The 20,296-nt window shown below is 48.8% G+C and overlaps 1 protein-coding gene across 4 annotated transcripts in view; it reads left to right on the top strand.

Annotated features, from left to right (window-relative positions):
* The window catches only part of P2RY6 (pyrimidinergic receptor P2Y6), a 55,451-nt gene that overhangs the window by 9,985 nt on the left and 25,170 nt on the right, over window positions 1-20,296 (top strand). Inside the window, exon 1 of one of the 4 annotated variants that reach the window (XM_048493967.1) lies at window positions 7,978-8,207. The exons of 1 other annotated variant lie outside the window; for it this stretch is intronic. The gene's annotated coding sequence lies outside the window, so the exon portion shown is untranslated. Of the gene's footprint in view, window positions 1-7,977; window positions 8,208-12,247; window positions 12,295-13,529; window positions 13,688-20,296 lie in introns of those variants that run through there. 2 more of the 4 variants (XM_048493970.1, XM_048493968.1) reach the window with 2 other exon arrangements.

Raw genomic sequence — 20,296 nt, 5'->3', positions numbered from 1 at the left:
CTTTTTTTGAACTGTTACCATCCGGCAGACGATACAGGTCTATCAAAACTAGGACAAAGAGGCTTAGAGACAGCTTCTACTCTAGAGCTGAGGCTATGCTAAACTCCGCGGCTTCGTATTGATGTGTTTGGGGCTGTGTAAAGAGGCGGGTGGAGGAAAGGGAGGATGGGGTATGAGTCTGGAATTGTGTGCATCGAGGAATGCTGCTGTAAATTTCGTTGTGCGTGCACAATGACAATAAAAAATGCTTATGCTTATGCTTAAAAAGTATTTAAAATATTTTTAATATCACTTTTTCTCTTCTAAGTATTAAAACATATTAATACTTAATAAAAAATATTTTAAGCATTTAAAAAAGTGATATTTTAAATTTTAACAACAGGTTCTACAGAACCTTCGGAACCCCCTGAATAGAAGAATAGAATAGAATAGAATCTTTATTGGCCAAGTGTGATTGGACACACAAGGAATTTGTCTCCGGTGCATATGCTCTCAGTGTACATAAAAGAAAATACATTTGTCAAGTATCATAAGGTACAGCACTTAATGATTGTCATATAGGTCTAGTAAGCAATCAGGAAACAATCAATAGTAATAAAAACATAAAATGTAAAATCATAAAATAAAATGAAATGTCAGCACAGGCTATAGTCATACAGTCATAATTGGGAGGAGATGGGTAATAGGAATGATGAAAAAAGTAGTGCAGTAATTATATAATAAATATATAATAAATAGTTTGACATTATTGAGGGAATTATTTGTTTAACAGAGTGATGGCATTCGGGAAAAAACTGTTCTTATGTCTAGTTGTGAATCCCACCTCTGGCGTATGCCCAACCGAGGGAGGGGAAAATCCACTCTGGAAGGGTATTTTTTCAAAAACTATTTGGCCAAAGAGAGGCAAGGAGGAAGAAACACTCTTATTGTGTGTCGCTAAGGTTACGATTGAAAACCTGCAGTTTTCGGTTACGGGAAGGGGTGATTCCAGTAGATTCCAGTGGGGAAAGACCCACAATCCAGCTGCAGATTGCAATTCTGACAGCCACTCCAAAGAATATCAATGAAGAAGGGATCACGGAAGAAGGCAGTCTGTAAATCGAATAAAATAAAACAAATCAGGCTGTTTTCAGGACGGTGCCCTTCATCCAGTGGTGGGATCCCAAAATTTTAGTAACAGGTTCCCATGGTGGTGGGATTCAAACTGTGGCGTAGCGCCAATGGGGCTGGGCGGGGCACGACGGGGGCGTGGCCAGGCATTCCAGGGGCGGGGCATTCCTGGGCGGGGCTGTGACAAGGACGCAGCTGCTGCGCCGGTCCTTGGGTGGGAAACGAATGCACGCAGGCGCAGGCTGCCACGCACGCCGCTGCACCTCCCGCTAGACTGCTTCAAGTTCTGCGCACTACTGCTGAGAGGAGGGGCGTCACTAAGGCAAAAATCACGTGGCAAAATCACCCATTAGTAACCCCCTCTCGGCACACACAAATAATTAGTATCCTACTCTCGGAAACCTGTGATAACCTGCTGGATCCCCCCTCCTCCTTCATCACGATAGGCGATGGCATGAAAAAGCCACCGTTCAAAATTATTTTCCAGCCACAGAAATTCAGCTCTTGCATCAAATGCGCAAACCAAAGCATCGCAGAAAGGAGATGAAAAAGGTATAAGGGGTGGGGGGGGAGAGATTGATAGCTTCCACTTTTGAGCATGCTGATCTATTCAGGGAGGGGGGCATTATTAAGATATAAGAACAACTTCCCAGTCCGATCAATGCTCTTTACAAATTACCCCGTCAGATTTAAGTTATAATCCCACGAGGCAAACTCGTAACTTAATGTTAAGTACAGTCGGTTTATGGATGCAGGAGCCAGCTCGTCAGTCATCATTTAAAATCTGGTTTACTTTTGTGAATACTTTTTCGGGGCAGCCAAGGTTAAGGCTGTATTCATGAGTGAGGCGAAGCCGTAGCTAAGAGCTAACCATGGTTAACAAACCAGTTCTAAACCACAGTTGTAAATCCTGGTTTACCCGAACTAACTATAGTACAGACAGTGGTCCACATTCTATCTATCTATCTATCTATCTATCTATCTATCTATCTATCTATCTATCTATCTATCTATCTATCTATCTATCTATCTATCTATCTATCTATCTATCTATCTATCTATCTATCTATCTATCTATCTATCTATCTATCTATCTATCTATCTATTCATCTGTCTATCTGTCTATCTATTCATCTGTCTATCTGTCTATCTGTCTATCCGTCCATCCGTCCATCCGTCCATCCGTCCACCCACCCGTCCGTCCGTCCGTCTGTCTGTCTGTCTGTCTATCTATCTATCTATCCGTCTATCCGTCCATCCGTCCACCCGTCCGTCCGTCCGTCCGTCCGTCCGTCCGTCCGTCCGTCCGTCCGTCCGTCTGTCTGTCTGTCTGTCTGTCTGTCTGTCTGTCTATCTATCTATCTATCTATCTATCTAATATACTGCCCCTCCCCTGAAGGCCTTTGGGTGGTGCACAGCATAAATTAAAACAACACCAATGGAGCATATAAACAAACGCAATCACACATAATATAGGATCCACCAAATAGAACGTTAAAAACCCCATGAAAACAGCGTACCATACAAAAATGATCATTAATTAAACTTTATGTGATGTCTGAACGGAGTTTTAAAATGGAAATTGAACTGCATCGGCAGTCAGGAGTCACGCTACTGCTATTAAAGGGAGGTGAAGGCTCTCTGGTGGATTCCGCACAGAAGAAGAAGAAGAAGAGTTTGGATTTATATCCTCCCTTTCTGTCCTGCAGGAGACTCAAAGGGGCTGACAATCTCCTTGCCCTTCCCCCCTCACAACAAACACCCTGAGGTAGGTGGGGCTGAGAGAGCTCCGAGAAGCTGTGACTAGCCCAAGGTCACCCAGCTGGCGTGTGTGGGAGTGCACAGGCTAATCTGAATTCTCCACAGCTCAGGCAGCAGAGCGGGGAATCAAACCCGGTTCCTCCAGACTAGATACACGAGCTCTTAACCTCTTACACCACTGCTGCGCCACTGCACAGCATAAATATAACATCTTTATGGTGTTATTAAAAAAATCCACCGGGAGATTTTGGGTTCCCCCAGCGTGGGAGAACACAAGTGTCGGCAGGCAAAATAGATCTTTTTTCCCCGCCTGCTGGATGGAGCTCTAGTCAGTTTTACGGAGGCATCCACCATTTTGTGTGCTGCAGGAGATTCTCTGTGGAGATTCCCCACGGAGGTTTCCTCTGCCTGCAACTCATCCATTTGCTTTTTCACTGTGAAAAGTAGATGAATAAAGTTTGTTGTGCCTAGCAATCCTGCACACGTATCATTTTGTTTTGTTTTGAGGGGGATGTGTGAGAAGCTACGGCAACACAAATATGCTCAGACTGCAGCTTCTCTAATTGTGTCGCCATAGCTTCGCGGACGTCCCCCTCAAGAAATAAAAAATGGGGGGAAATGACACGTGCATGGGGTTGCTAGGTAAAACAAAACTGTATTCATCTACTTTTGACAGCGAAATAGCAAATGGATGAGCTGCGGGCAGAGGAAACCTCCACGGGACACCCAGACAAACTCGGGCATCCTTGCAGTAGATGGGCCCTCTCTTCATACATAATAATGGGCATTTTGCTAGGAAATACGATTTTCCTGGGGTAAGAAGGTTGGAGAACGAGCATCTGGCTGAGAAAATCGCACAGCACACTCGGTCCATTCGATTTTTCCAGGAAGAATGTTGGAAATTTGGCTGGACACCAGAGAATAATTAACAATCTTTAGGGGGTGAAAATAATGGGCCATAAAAAGGCTCTTTAAACCTGGTAGTGCCGGGGGGCATGAAATTACCAAGGCATGAAAGTCAACCCTGACAGATGGAGCAGGCATAACTGGGGTGTTGATTAACCATTAGTGCTCACTACCTTGGCAAGTGTAAATATGCATCCGTAGGATCTGCATGCTTGCCACCTCCTCTCTACTGGAAGGCCTTCTTCAACCGCGCTCAGGTGTAATGAGGCGTTGCTATTGCGGGCTTTAATTGATAAAATCAGGGCGCTTAATTAACCATTGCCGACTGAAATGCTCTTGTGATTGAGGCCCCTTCCGCACGTGCAGAATAATGCACTTTCAATCCACTTTCATGCATTTTGCAGCTGGATTTTACTGTGCGGAAGAGCAAAATCCACCTGCAAACAATGGTAAGAGTGGATTGAAAGTTCATTATTCTGCATGTGCGGAAGGGGCCTCTGTGCTATAAAGTCATGCAAAAATTCTAGGCTGGTCTTCCCAAAACCAGAGGTGGGATCCAGCAGGTTCTCACCAGTTCCCGAGAGGGGGCTACTAATTATTTGTGTGTGCCGAGAGGGGGTTCCTAATTGGGTCCGCTTTTCCGCCTCCACGCCCTCGCCTCCCGGAGAGGCATCCTGCCTTTGAACGTGAAGGTTCCATATAGCAATTGCGACTAATAATGTCACTCCCTGAACTGGGATAATCCCTTCCAGGTACTGCAATTCATGGATTCTCAGCCTTTCGTACCTTTTATCTCTCCAGTCTCTATCAAAGAACCTGGGTGTTTCACCGTTGCTGTGTTCAGATTTGTGAGTTGGGGCATTTTCTATAATGTGATGGTGATTTAGAAATGACCTGGTGCAAAAAAATTTGGGGGGGTCGTGGTGGGGTGGCTGCCCATGGGGGGGGGGCACCCAACTCAGGTTTTGCCCAGGGCTCAGGTTTGCCGAGGTACGCCTCTGCCCCCTTTGCCGAGGTGGGGCTGGCGAGGGAACCTGTTACTAAAATTTTTGGATCCCGCCACTGCCCCAAACATCTTGAGAATACCTAGAGCCACCCTGTTTTTTTTATCTCAATTGAATCAAAACAGCAATTCAGGTTGACTTTTCCAGACAGATATAGATATCGATTGTTGCGATTAAAAAAAACAATCTGTCTCCAGAGCCATGTGGCCCCCCCTCTTTCTGCATGATTCGCTGCAGCTAGATACGCCTCCTGATTGCAAAGGGGTAAATCCAGAGCAGCAACTCTTGCAGAGAGACGACAAGCAGCTCTTCCGTGGGTGCATGGGTGATTGACTGCTCCCATCGCTCTCAGGATAAAGGAAGCAAAGAAGCGAACCTACAGCAGAGGCTACCTGGAAGAAAGCAAAACAAAGAAGAAGTCCCACGGCATCTTAAGACTAAAACTGTATTCCAGCATAAATGTTTGTGAATCAAACCTCACTTTTTTTGCATCTGAAGAAGTGAGCTTGGATTTATGAATGCTCCAGCTTACAGGGCCTGTAAGACTGAGTTGTTCTGCCGGGCCTTTGGAGTGTCCAGTCGCTGAGGTGCGCCCCCTCCCCCGGCCCCCCTTCTGTGCTTTGCTCCTTGGCTCTTTTGCTCCCTATCTTTTATAATTTATTTTGCATATTTATTGTTATTTTTAGGGAGGAGTCCGGCCGCTCCCTCCTTTTTGGGGTGGTTTTAAAGGAATTGGGTTACGGGACGCCATTATTATAGTTACTGTTTTGGACCGCTGTTTAAAATGGTTTTAATGGTTTTAATGGATTTTATGGTCACTATTGTGACCCTTGTTATATATTGCATATAGATAGTGTTGTGCACCGCCCAGAGCCCCTTGGGGATTGGGCGGTCTATAAATTTAATTAATTAATTAATTAATTAATTAATTAATTAATAAATAAAATAAAAAATAAATGTCATTAGTCTTGAAGAAGAAGAGAAGAAGAGTTTGGACTTATACCCCACCTTTCTCTCCTGTAAGGAGACTCAAGGTGGCTTACAAACTCCTTTCCCTTCCTCTCCCCACAACAGACACCTTGGGAGGCAGGTGGGGTTCAGAGAGTTCGGAGAGAACTGTGACTAGCGCGAGGTCACCCAGGAGTGCAGAAACACATCTGGTTCAGCAGAGAAGCCTCTGCCACACAGGGGGAGGAGTGGGGAATCAAACCCAGTTGTCCAGATTAGACTCCACCTGCTCTTAACCGTGAAGCCACACTGGGGTAGGTTTCTGCTTTGTTTTGCTCTGAAGGCCAAGAAATAAGAGATGGGTCTCTGGTTTGAATGACCCGATTGGGGCAATTCGGTGTCTCAGCCTCCATTTCCCCCACCTGCAATATGGAGAATGTGATATTGGACCTACTTTGCAGGATTAAACTGTTAAATCTTCTAAATGTAAAGTCTAGTGAAGGTGGAGGTCTGGCTGCAGATGGGAGAGAATTGGCGAGACGGATCCAACTTGCCCTTCACATCTTCTATTGGTTTCCAGTGGTTTTACTTATTGGTCGATTGATTTAAAAGATTTCCACCCTCTCCCATCTTCTTGGGTTCAAGCCAAGGTTTCCTTATTTTTTTACTTCGTTATATCTTGAAATTATCCTGAACGGGAACCCAAATCAACGTATCTCATTCTCCTCTTTTCAATTGTATGCTCACAACAATCCTGTAAGAAGAAGGAGGAGGAGGAGGAGGAGGAGGAGGAGGAGTTTGGATTTATATCCCCCCTTTCTCTCCTGCAGGAGACTCAAAGGGGCTGACAATCTCCTTGCCCTTCCCCCCTCACAACAAACGCCCTGTGAGGTAGGTGGAGCTGAGAGAGCTCCGAAGAACTGTGACTAGCCCAAGGTCACCCAGCTGGCATTTGTGGGAGTGCACAGGCTAATCTAGTTCCCCAGATAAGCCTCCACAGCTCAGGCGGCAGAGCTGAGAATCAAACCCGGTTCCTCCAGATTACATGCACGAGCTCTTAACCTCCTACTCCAATACTGCTCCTGAGGTAAGTGAGGGTGTGCTTCAATGTCCAAGAAAAAAGTGACATTGTAGGATGCAGTGGGTTTTCCGGGCTGTATGGCCGTGTTCCAGTAGCATTCTCTCCTAACATTTTGCCCGCAACTTGTCTCTTCTGGGACTACGGCAACTGTCCAATCTCGACAGTAGCTGCTAAAGGTTTGGTGGTTGATTTAGATTTTGGCTGAACGCCCAACCTTCCCGAGAAGCCTTGCCTGTTTGTACCCTGTGTGATTTATGGGGGCAAAATGCTGGGATGGGCTTTCAGAATGCAAAGCTCAATTGTTCAGAGCTGAGAAAGCTCACTTCCCGTTAAGAAAGGGGTCTCTGCCAATGCCAGCCCTCGTCCGCCAAAGCAACCTGTTCAGGGGCAAGCGAGAACACACAGACCTTGGGAGTTCTGCAGAAATCAGACCTGTAGATACCTGTGGGATAACCCGGGGATGATTTCTCAATAGCCAGAGAGGGCCCCACCCTCTTCAGGAAATGGGATTTTCACCGGCCTCTTTTTGTACCTTAAGGGCTAGGAACAAACGTGTGTGTTTCGATTCACATGTCTCAGGATAAGTGCGATGCCAGAGTCAATTGTTCTGTTGTGGGTTTTCCGGGCTGTGTGGCTGCGGTCTCGCCCGCAAAACCTACGACAGCCAGCCGATTCCGGTCGTGAAAGCCTTCGAAATACGTCAGTTGCTCTCCTCTGCAGAACGCCGATGACATTTTGAAACTTCTTCTCCAGCCGAGTTCCCCACCCGCTAACTGTGCCGTTCCCCCCATGTCATTTGCTTGCCAAACCCTGATCTTTTGTCCCGGCAGCGGAAGAAAATATATTCTTCTTGCAAAACGGGTTCTGGCGATGCGTTATGGGGTTATGCGGCTCCCGGTTTTGAAAACTGCTCGCTTAACGCGTGCGAATTAATAGGCAACGCCACACCGCTAAAGGATCTAAACAGCAGCTTCCAGCTTAAAGCGAGAATTTCCACTTCATGCCCCCCTCTCTTTTTCTGCGGCTGCCTCCTCTACCCCCACCCCCAGTACAAACAATTTCTCTCAAGTGTTAGAGATTCTGCCAGTTGGACCGGTTCTGGTTGCCCCGTGTGACAGAGATGGCCAAACAGGGAACTGGATTCCTCTGGGGATGGGGCAGAATTTCCCACGCTGTTAACTCACCCCATTGACAAGGGGCTGCTTGTAAAAGCTCTGTTGGCAACGGTGACTTTTGTGGAAGTGATAGCGGCGAAAGGACGGAACGATGAATCTCTGGTTTGAATCTCCCGTTTTCTCATGAAGTCGTTCGGCCACCTGGCCATGTTTTCAACCTCCATTTTTACTACCTGCAATATGGAAAATACGACACCGGGCCTACCTTGCAGGGTTGTAATTGTGAGTATTCTAAATATGGAGTATGATTATTGACAGAGATCTGGTGGCTGGTGGGAGTGAATTGGAAAGAGGCCCTGCGCGTCTCGTACCACATTCCTGTGGTTTCACTTTTTGATTTGTTTAAAACATGTTTCTGTCCTGTGCTATCTTCTTGGACTAAAGCCTGAGTTTTCTTACTTTCTACTTGGTTATACCCAGAGGTGGGATCCAGCAGGTTCTCACAGGTTCCCGAGAGTAGGTTACTAATCATTTGTGTGTGCTGAGAGGGGTTACTAATTGGTGATTTTGCCATGTGATTTTTGCCTTCGTTACGCCCCTCCTCTCAGCAGTAGCGCGCAGAACTTGAAGCAGTCTAGCTGGAGGTGCACCGGCGTGCGTGACAGCCTGCGCCTGCATGCATTCGTTTCCCACCCAAGGACCGGCGCAGCGGCTGCATCCTTGCCACAGCCCCGCCCAGCAATGCCCCACCCCTGTCGTGCCCAGCCCAGCCCCATTGGCGCTACACAGTTTGAATCCCACCACCATGGGAACCTGTTACTAAAATTTTTGGATCCCACCACTAGTTATACCCCATAATTCTCCTGAATGGTTACCCAAAGCAGCTTACCACGTTCTCATCTCCATTGTATTCTCACAACAACCCTGTAAGGTAGTGGTGGGATTCAGCAGGTTCGCACCACTTCGGCAGAACTGGTTGTTAAAATGGTGCTCGTAAACAACCAGTTGTTAAATTATTTGAATCCCACCACTGGAACCGGTTGTTAAATTATTTGAATCTCACCACTGCAGGGATGTAGCTAGGGATGTTGGTAAGCAGGGATGTAGCTAGGGAAATTGGAGCCTGGGACAGACTCCAAGTTTTCCACCCCCCATGGGCCCCCCACCCCTGCCACGCCACACTTACCTTACCCGATGGCAGGGCCTGGCAGGGCAGGGCAAGGGGGGGAGGAGGAGAGGTGTGGGGGCAATTTCCCACCCCCCCCACATAACCCCAATGCTGTTCGCCCAGGGCGCCTGTCCCCACCCTATCCCATGGTAGCTACGCCACTGGAGGTGCGTTTGTGCTCTCCGTGGGCAGAGGTTTGTTGTGACCTCCGGTGCGGCCACCACTACAGCCACATCAATGCGTTTTGTGTCCTGTTTGCAAAAAGAGGGGGGGAGGGAAAGAGCGAGAAAAGCAAATTGCCTGGGATGGGGGGGGGGGAGGTTAAAAAGCCCCAAGGAATTTAAGATCTAAAATTCATAAGGTCGGAACGAGCCAAAGTAAGTGATTTATAAGCCTATTTTGTTTTCCCTGCTGGGAAAAGGCCTTTGAGTCGATTTATGAAATTACTCGGGAGGGTTGTGCCGAAGATCTATTCCCGGCGCTGCAGTTTATAAAAGAGCTGCTGAAATTGCCAAATTCGTGAGCTTTTCGAGCAAAAGACAGACAGACGGAGCAGAGTCAGGGTTCCCTTTTCATAAATCACAAAGAATAAGCAAAGAAGTGCCCGGTTGGGGAGCTGAGGCAGGCTCGCCAAGCTAGCTGACTGCAAAAATGTGATCGAACCACGATTTGCCCAGTCTGTTTGTTTATTTCAAACGTTTGTTAGCCACCTTTCTTCCTTATGGCACTCAAGGCGGCTTACAGAATTAGTTAAAATACAGTGGTGGGATCCAAACATTTTAGTAACAGGTTCCCATGGTGGTGGGATTCAAACTGTGGCGTAGCGCCAGTGGGGCTGGGTGAGGCACGACGGGGGTGTGGCTGGGCATTCCAGGGGCGGGGCATTCCTGGGCGGGGCTGTGGCAAGGACGCAGCCGCTGCGCCAGTCCTTGGGCGGGAAACGAATGCACGCAGGCGCAGGCTGCTACGCACACCGGTGCACCTCCTGCTAGATTGCTTCAAGTTCTGGGCGCTACTGCTGAGAGGAGGGGCGTAACTAAGGCAAAAATCACGTGGCAAAATCACCAATTAGTAACCCCCTCTCGGCACACACAAACAATTAGTAACCTACTCTCGGGAACCTGTGAGAACCTGCTGGATCCCACCTCTGGTTAAATACATAAAAATTATTAGTACGGTATTATTTAATTTTGTTTAATGTCACAGCTGCCAGTTCTTTAGCTGGTTGTTGGCCTTTTGTTACAATTCGAGCCAAACCCAGAGGCCTAAGAGGTGGTAATGAACTGGCATTTGTGCAGCATTTGTGCGGATCCCAGCAGGGCTGCCTTCAACCCCTGCTCCCCCAACAAACACCCTGTGAGGTGAGTGGGGCTGAGAGAATTTTGAAAAGCTGTGACTAGCCCAACGTCACCCAGCTGGCATGTGCTGGAGTGCACAAGCTAATCTGGTTCCCCAGATAAGCCTCCACAGCTCAAGCAGCTGAGCGGGGAATCAAACCCGGTCCTCCAGATTAAAGTGCACCTGCTCTTAACCACTAGACCACGCTGGCTCCGTGAAGCAGAAGAATCGCTAGGCGAGTTTCTCTGATAGCATCCAAGATCAGAGGTGGGATCCAGCAGGTTCTCACCAGTTCCCGAGAGGGGGTTACTAATCATTTGTGTGTGCTGAGAGGGGGTTACCAATTGGGTCCACTTTTCCGTTAGAAATCCCATTAGGTCCAAAAATCATCAAGTCCTGTCGTTTCCTATGTGGCTGGTTAGCGAAGGTCGAAAACGGGATAAATCTCCCCGTTGGGCTGTTTTAAAAACATGTTTTGGAAATATGGTCAAGTTCCTTGTTCAAGGAAAGTCTCCTTCTTTTGATTTCTAGAAACAAAATTAAGTATTTGAAAGTATTAAGTATTTGACAGGCAGTCAATTGGAGGAGAAGTCGTTTCTGTTGGCAGCAGACGATGGGACTTGCTAGAATGAGTTTAAAATTATGGACAGAAAGAGACCAGCTGGAAATTAGGAACTTTTTTTTACAGTAAGATTTTTTTACAGTAACAGAGAAATTATTAATGCCCCGCCCCCGTCGTGCCCCGCCCAGCCCCATTGGTGCTACGCCACTGTTTGAATCCCACCACCATGGGAACTGGTTACTAAAATTTTTGGATCCCACCACTGTCCAAGATGTTCTTTCTGCATCCTTGTGCCTGTCTGTCTACCCCATAATAAGTACAGAAATACCCATGGAGCTGAGGCAGGCAAATAGCTCGGTGGGGACCACCTCTGAGTCCCAGGAGCTTTTCTTCCCACCCTCAAACTGTGGAAGAAAAGTGGCAGAGAGGGCCATCTTGGGTCTCTGCATGCTCTGGAGGTCTCTGAATTGAGTGTTGGGTGTACCTGTCCCTAGAACTAGCTTGTATCTGATGAAGGGTCCTCCAAAGCCAACTAAGATGCAAAATTTGCCTGGCGCAGCCCCCAATCATTGGCTCCTTCCGCACATGCAAAATAATGCACTTTCAATCCACTTTCGCAATTGTTTGCAATTGGATTTTGCCATTCCGCACAGCTGCAAAGTGCACTGAAAGTGGATTGAAAGTGCATTATTCTGCATGTGCGGAAGGGGCCAACCAACCGTGGTGTAATGGTTAAGAGCAGGTGCGCTCTAATCTGGAGAACCGGGTTTGATTCCCCGCTCTGCCACTTGAGCTGTGGAGGCTTATCTGGGGAACCAGATTAGCTTGTGCATACCAACACATGCCAGCTGGGTGACCTTGGGCTAGTCACAGTTCTTTGGAGCTCTCTCAGCCCCACCTCCCTCACAGGGTGTTTGTTGTGGGGGGGGGGGGAGGGAAAGGAGATTGTAAGCCCTTTTGAGCAGGAGAGAAAGAGGGGATATAAATCTAAACTACTACTACCGGTACTACTACTCTTCTTCTTTACTGAAATCTTGAAGCCCCCATTGAAACTCAGGGGCTAATGGCGTTTCGGAAGAAACTCATTGTGAATTGATGGCTACATCTCGGATCCAGGAAGTTCTGCACTCAGACCGTCAGCCGACTGCGATTGTGGTTTCTTCTCCCTTCCAGACCTGGCAATAGCTCCCGCCCTGGCTTCGCGTTCGAGGGGCCTCGTGCTCACTCAGCAAAAATCAATACCGCTCCTGGCTACGTTGCAAACCCCGTCAGACTGGCGTAAATGGACATCCCTCTGCAGAGTGATTAATCAGCTAATGTTTGCAAAGTGCTTTTAACAGGCCCTCTTCCCTCCTCCCTCACCCTCCCCCCCTCCCAAAGGGCTTATGCAAGTTTTAACTATAATGCAGCCATTAGGGAGAAAGTATTTCCCTGTCTCCCAGGCGAAGGCAGGTCATATCCAGTTTTGGAGAGATGGAAATTGGGGAATTAGATTCAAGTTTGGCAGCACATTGAAGACTAACAAGATCTTTTTTTGGGGGGGGGTGTAAGCTTTCAAGAATCATAGAATTGGAAGAGACCCCCAAGGGCCATCAAGTCTGACCCACGGCAATGTAGGAACACATAATCAGAGCACTCCTGACAGATGGCCATCCAGCCTCTCTTGAAAAACCTCCCAAGAAGGAAACTCCACCATGTTTAGCTTGTTTTCTGCTGCTCCAGAGACCAGGGCACGGAGTCATGGGTTCAAGGTGCAGGAAAAGAGATGCCACCTGAACATCAGGAAGAACTTCCTGACTGTCAGGGCTGTTCGGCAGTTGAATGCTCTACCTCGGAGTGTGGTGGAGTCCATGGACGTAGGTAAGGGGGGGTTCTCGGGTTTGAAAAAACCCCCCCATTCATGTCTGAAGCTCCACCCCTCTGTTTGTGGGTTTTAAAAACATTTTAGTGCTTTTTTGGTTTTTGGCCTGCAGGGGGCGCATTGTTTGGGTGCGCATTGTTTGGGCTACCAGCACCTAACTTTCAGGGATTGTTTGGGGGACTCTCCTGATGATACTCCCCGGGTTTGGTGAGGTTTGGTTCAGGGGGTCCAAAGTTATGGACTCCCAAAGGGGGTGCCCCCATCCTCCATTGTTTCCAATAGGAGCTAATAGAAGATGGGGGCTACACCTTTGAGGGTCCATAACTTTGGACCCCCTGAACCAAACTTCACCAAACCTGGGATGTATTATCAGGAGAGTCTCTTATTGATACCACCCAGGTATCATCCCCGACCTCGGAGAGCTGCTTTTATAAGCTCTAGGCCAGGGGCGGGGCTTGGGGAGGCGTGGCCATGCCCTAGGGGCGGGTGGAGGTGTGGCCCCACCCCTGAACCCCCACCCCTAAAAAATCTATACCTACGTCCCTGGTGGAGTCTCCTCCTTTGGAGGTTTTTAAAGAGAGGCTGGATGGCCGTCTGCCAGGAGTGCTTTGGTCGTGTGACTTGATGGGGTCTCTTTCAACTCTATGACTCTGTGATTTCTCTCCCTCCCTTTGAATTGCTGTGGTTGTGCTGTCGCGCTCTTTGTTCTTTTGCTTCCTGAGCGACGTCTTATCAGCTCGCTGGACACCTGCTGTTGTCGTCCCGTTGTCAGTGTGGAATCTGGTTTGTTTTGACTCCGGCGGAGGCTGCATTGTCTGTGGACCGTGGGACTGGTGAGGTGCCATCCCTCCTCGGGAACCGGTGACCAGAGGCGGTATTGTGTGATGTGGGGCATGACGTGGGGTATAATGGAGGGCGTTTTGATTCATATGCTTTAGTTCTGGGAGCAGCAGTGGCGTAGTGGCTAAGAGCAGGTGCACTCTGATCTGGAGGAACCGGGTTTGATTCCCAGCTCTGCCGCTTGAGTTGTGGAGGCTTATCTGGGGAATTCAGATTCGCCTGTGCACTCCCACACACGCCAGCTGGGTGACCTTGGGCTAGTCCCAGCTTCTCGGAGCTCTCTCAGCCCCACCCACCTCACAGGGTGTTTGTTGTGAGGGGGGAAGGGCAAGGAGATTGTCAGCCCCTTTGAGTCTCCTGCAGGAGAGAAAGGGGAGATATAAATCCAAACTCCTACTCTTCTTCTTCTTCTTCTTCTTCTTCTTCTTCTTCTTCTTCTTCTTCTTCTTCTTCTCCTCCTCCTCCTCCTCCTCCTCCTCCTCCTCCTCCTCCTCCTCCTCCTCCTCCTCCTCCTCCTTCTTCTTCAATAAAAGTCTACCACACATGCAGAATAACTCACTTCCAATCCACTTTCACAATTGTTTGCAAGTGGATTTTGCTATCCCGCACTGTAAAATCCAGCTGCAAAGTGCATTGAAAGGGCATTGAAAGTGCATTATTCTGCATGTGCGGAAGGTGCCTAAATGCTTATTCCTGATGTTGTTTCATAATAAATTAATCGTCTGAACGCAGGGTCTTTCTATTGAACTGTCTAGGGGCACGGCATCTATACCTGAAAGGCACAGAGGCCTGGTTTGCTTGGTAGCAACAGTTCATAAGAGCATAAGAACATAAGAAAGAACCTGTTGGATCAGACCAGAGTCCATCTAGTCCAGCACTCTGCTACTCGCAGTGGCCCACCAGGTGCCTTTGGGAGCTCACCTGCAGGAGGTGAAAGCAATGGCCTTCTGCTGCTGCTGCTCCCGAGCACCTGGTCTGCTAAGGCCTTTGCAATCTCAGATCAAGGAGGATCAAGTTCATTTCCCCTGCCTCTCTTGAGGTCTAGCCGCTTTCTGAAAAACAAATGCCGAGATTCTCGGAATGCTGAATTCCTTGTCTGTTTGGTGACTGTTGCAGCGTTTGTGGGTCCGGCTTCGCGTTTCTCTGTTTCTCTATCAGGTCTCTAGAGTCTGGCGTTTTATGCCAGAGGCAACTCTGTAAACATGGAACTGCTGACCTGCAACCTTTCGTTTGAAACGGACAGCCCTCTTGACCCAGAGTTGAGAAGACGTTGGCTGTTTGATCCCAGCAAATATTTGCATGCTCTGGTTTCACCTTACCTCATTCTACTAGAGCAAAGTTCTCTGAGGTTTGGCAGGTGGGTAACAGTGATATTCTTGTGACTGGTGGCTCTGTCCTGAAAATGAATCCCCTCTCTGGGTTGTTTTGTTTTTTAAGCATTCCTGCGGACAGCAAATTAAAAATTCCCTGGCAGCCAGTACAGTTGAGTGAACGCAGGGGCGACGTTCTCTGTGCATCTCCACCACAGTTCAGCACTTTGCTCCACCTGAAGGCCACGTCTGGAACGTGATCTGCTTTTGAAGGCTCATGAGTCCATCTCCTAGCAACCACCTTCCTCCCTTATAGAAGAGGAAGAGGAAGAGGAAGAAGGAGGAGGAGGAGGAGGAGGAGGAGGAGGAGTTTGGATTTATATCTCTCCCTTCTCTCCTATAGGGGACTCAAAGGGGTTTACAAACTCCTTCCGCCTCACAACAAACACCCTGTGAGGTAGGTGGGGCTGAGAGAGCTCCGAGAAGCTGTGACTAGCCCAAGGTCACCCAGCTGGCGTGTGTGGGAGTGTACAGGCTAATCTGAATTCCCCAGATAAGCCTCCACAGTTCAGGCGGCAGAGCTGGGAATCAAACCCGGTTCCTCCAGATTAGATACATGAGCTCTTAACCTCCTACGCCACTGCTGCTCACCAGGGTTGTGTAGTGGTTAAGAGCGTAGTGGTTAAGAGTGGTGGACTCTAATTTGGAGAACCGGGTTCGATTCCCCGCTCCTCCACTTGAGTGATGGAGTCTTATCTGGTGAAGTGGATTTGTTTCCTTGCTCCGCCACCTGCAGCTTGCTGGGTGATCTTGGACCAGTCACGGTTCTCTCTGAACTCCCTCAGGCCCACCTGCCTCACAAGGTGTGTGTTGCAGGAAGAGGAAGGAAAAGGACCTTGTGAGCCACCCTGAGTTGTCTTACAGGAGAGAAAGGTAGGGTATAAATACAAACTCTTCTTCTTCTTCCTTCTTCCATATGAATATCTTGGTTTGTAACATCTTGCTGGGTTTGTAACATCTTCCTGAGCCTTCGGGGAGGGCGGTATACAAATACAAATATAATAAAAATAAATAAATAAGAGGAGATAGATGCGGTCTATGGAATTAGACCGTGGGTCCATCAAAGTCAGGACTGTCTACTGCAGGGGTCCCCAAACTTTTTAAACAGGGGGCCAGTTCACGCATGGCCAGAGCCCAGCCGGGGGCCGGACCAAGTGCCTCCCGCGGGGGGGGGCACCATCCATCCGCCCTCGACCCGCCCCTGGCCGAGCCCCCCACCCCCGCAGTCCCCTTCCAATCCGGCCCTGAAGCTCTGCCACCTTTCTCTCTCTCCCCTTTGCCGCATTGGTACGGTCCCCTCCGGCCGCTTGGAATGAGCAGCGAGTCACCCACACTTGAGGCTGTTTGTAAACCTGGGGGTCGGGGTGCCAAGCTCCAGGGGCCGCCTGGAGTTTGGCACCCCGACCCCCAGGTTTACAAACAGCCTCAAGCGCGGGCGACTCGCTGCTCATTCCAAGCGGCCGGAGGGGACCATACCAATGCGGCAAGGGGGGGAGGAGGAGAAAGGCAGCTCTGCCGCCTTTCTCTCTCCCCCCCTTGCTGCATTGGTACGGTCCCCTCTGGCTGCTTGGAATGAGCAGCGAGCCACCCACGCTTAATGCTGTTTGTAAACCTGGGGAAAAGGAGATAGAGAAGGGGGAGATCCACTTCTGCCCAGCGGGCCGGATAAATGTCTTCCGGGGGCCTGATTTGGCCCCCTGGCCGTAGTTTGGGGACCCCTGGTCTACTGAGTCTGACAGCGACTCTCTATGGTCTCATGTGGAGGTCTTAGAATCATAGAATCATAGAGTTGGAAGAGACCCCAAGGGCCATCCAGTCCAACCCCCTGCAATGCAGGAACACACAATCAAAGCACTCCTGACAGATGTTCATCCAGCCTCTCTTTGAAAACCTCCAAAGAAGAAGATTCCACCACCCTCCAAGGTACTACGTTCCACTGTCGAACAGTCCTGACAGTCAGGAAGCTTTTTCCTGATGTTTAGGTGGAATCTCTTTTCCTTCACCTTGAACCCATGACTCCTGGTCCTAGTCTCTGGAGCAGCAGAAAACAAGCTTGCTCCCTCACCAACATGACATCCCTTCAAATATCTAAACAGGGCTATCATGTCACCGCTTCACCTTCTCTTCTCCAGACTAAACATCCCCAGCTCCCTGAGTCTCTCCTCGTAGGGCATGGACTCCAGACGTTTCACCATTTTGGTTGCCCTCCTCTGGACCCGTTCTGGCTTGTCAATATCCTTCTTGAATTGCGGTGCCCAGTACACAATATTCCAGGTGAGGTCTGACCCATGCAGAATAGAGAGGTACAATTACATCCCTGGATCCAGACACGATACTCCTATTGATTCAGCCAAGGATCGCATTGGCTTTCTTGGCTGCCGCATCACGCTACTGACTCATGTTCGGTTTGTGGTCTACCGAGACTCCCAGATTCCTTTCACATGTGGTGTTGTCAAACTGGGTGTCACCCACCCTATATCTGTGAGTTTCATTTATTTCTGCCTAAGTGTAGTAACTTACATTGATCTCTGTCGAAATCCATTTTGTTTGTTTTGGCCCAGCTCTCTAATCTGTCCAGGTCATTTTGGATTCTGACTCTGTCCTCTGTCCGTGGTGTTCACTTTGTTCTCTTTGACTCTCCAGTTCACCAATTATGGCCCTTGTTTGTCAGTGGCTGAATGAAATCGAATGGCAGTCTAGTAATGCACTATGACCAGTGGTGGGATCCAAAAATTTTAGTAACAGGTTCCCATGGTGGTGGGATTCAAACTGTGGCGTAGCGCCAAAGGGGCTGGGTGGGGCACGACGGGGGCGTGGCCGGGCATTCTGGGGCGGGGCATTCCTGGGCGGGGCTGTGGCAAGGACGCAGCCGCTGCGCCGGTCCTTGGGCGGGAAACGAATGCACGCAGGTGCAGGCTGCCACGCACGCCGGTGTACCTCCTGCTAGACTGCTTCAAGTCCTGCGCGCTACTGCTGAGAAGAGGGGCGTAACTAAGGCAAAAATCACGTGGCAAAATCACCCATGAGTAACCCCCTCTCGGCACACACAAATAATTAGTAACCTACTCTCGGGAACCTGTGAGAACCTGCTGGATCCCACCTCTGACTATGACCCTTCTTCCACAAACCTCTGAAATCTTGGGAAAGCTTTTCTGCATCTCCTTATTTATCTGTTATCGCTTCAACCAAATGTTGTTGGGCTGTCTCCAGAGGCCGCTTTGATGCCTTTCCTTCGGTTGTTCCAAATCACCAAACAAAGCTCTAGTTTACATTCTTTGAAGCTACATTTTATGAATGGCTGGCGCATTGCTAACTGGAAATAAAGCCCTGTAGTTTCATATTTTCTACCCATAAGCATTTGAGCGAGCTGATTGGAAAAATTGAAATTTACATTCATAGCAAAAATCCTGAAATATTTACAGAACATAACTGAACGTTTTGTACCTAGGAAAGCTAATTCACATTCAGAAAAGAATAAAACAGTGTGGTTTCAGTTGTCATAGAATCATAGAGTTGGAAGAGACTCCAAGGGCCATCAAGACCAACCCCCTAAAATGCAGGAACACACAATCAAAGCACTCCTGGCCAGTGGTGGGAGCCAAAAATTTTAGTAACAGGTTCCCATGGTGGTGGGATTCAAACTGTGGCGTAGCGCCAGTGGGGCTGGGCGGGGCACGACGGGGGCATGACCGGGCATTCTGGAGGTGGGGCATTCCTGGGTGGGGCTGTGGCAAGGACGCAGCCGCTGCACCGGTCCTTGGGCGGGAAACGAATGCACGCAGGCGCAGGCGGCCACGCACTCCGGTGCACCTCCTGCTAGACTGCTTCAAGTTCTGCGCGCTACTGCTGAGAGGAGGGGCGTAACTAAGGCCAAAATCACATGGCAAAATCACCAATGAGTAATCCCCTCTCGGCACACACCAATAATTAATAACCTACTCTCGGGAACCTGTGAGAACCTGCTGGATCCCACCTCTGCTCCTGGCAGATGGCCATCCAGCCTCTCTTAAAAAACCTCTGAAGGAAGAGACTCCACAACGCTCCGAGGCAGTGCATTCCACTATCGAACAGCCCTGATAGTCAGGAAGTTTTTCCTAATGTTTAGGTGGAATCTCTTTTCCTTCCCCTTGAACCCATGACTCCTGGTCCTAGTCTCTGGAGCAGCAGAAAACAAGCTTGCTCCCTCACCAACATGACATCCCTTCCAATATCTAAACAGGGCTATCATGTCACCTCTTCACCTTCTCTTCACCATACTAAACACCCCCAGCTCCCTAAGTCTCTCCTTGGAGGGCATGGATTCCAGACCTTTCACCATTTTGGTCGCCCTCCTCTGGACCCATTCCAGCTTGTCAACGTCCTTCCTGAATTGCAGTGCCCAGAACTGTACACAATATTCCAGGTGAGGTCTAACCCATGCAGAACAGAGAGGTACAATTACATCCCTCGATCTAGACACTATACTCCTATTGATACAGCCCAGAATCGCATTGGCTTTCTTGGCCAACGCATCACACTGCTGGCTCATGTTTGGTTTGTGGTCAACTAAGACTCCCAGATCTCTTTTGCATGTAGTGTTGTCAAGTCAGGTGTCACCCATCCTATATCTGTGCATTTCATTTATTTCTGCCTAAGTGGAGTATCTTACATTTATCTCTGTTGAAATTCGTTTTGTTAGTTTTGGCCCGGCTCTCTAATCTGTCCAGGTCATTTTGCATTCTGACTCTGCCCTCTGGAGTATTAGCGACCCCTCCTAATTTGGTGTCATCTGCAAATTTGATTAGCATGTGGGCCCAGGACAGAACTCTGTGGCACCCCACGACTCACTTCTCTCCAGGATGAAGGTGAGCCATTGATGAACAGCCTTTGAGTTCAGTCAGTCAACCACGTGAGCTCCCAAAGGCACCTGGTGGGCCTCTGCGAGTAGCAGAGAGCTGGACTAGATGGACTCTGGTCTGATCCAGCTGGCTTGTTCTTATGTTCTTATGTTCTTATGTTCTTGATTACAAATCGAAATAATTACACCCTCAAAGAGGACGCCACATTATTTGAGAAGTTTTATAACCAAGAAGTTGCACGTGCAGTCGATTTCACATCCTACTCCCCCGAGCATTTTACAGACCAGAAAATAACTCTCTAATTTCTCCTTTGTCAACCGGGTTGCACATACAGGTGCAGCTGAAACGTATTCCCTCCCTATAAAAGTCTTGCTTGAAGACGGAGACCCCAATA

This window comes from Sphaerodactylus townsendi, linkage group LG04, assembly GCF_021028975.2.
Source record: "Sphaerodactylus townsendi isolate TG3544 linkage group LG04, MPM_Stown_v2.3, whole genome shotgun sequence".
Lineage (NCBI taxonomy): Eukaryota > Metazoa > Chordata > Lepidosauria > Squamata > Sphaerodactylidae > Sphaerodactylus > Sphaerodactylus townsendi.
The sequence above is the reverse complement of the archived record's forward strand: the minus strand, read 5'-3'. Positions and strand labels throughout refer to the sequence as shown.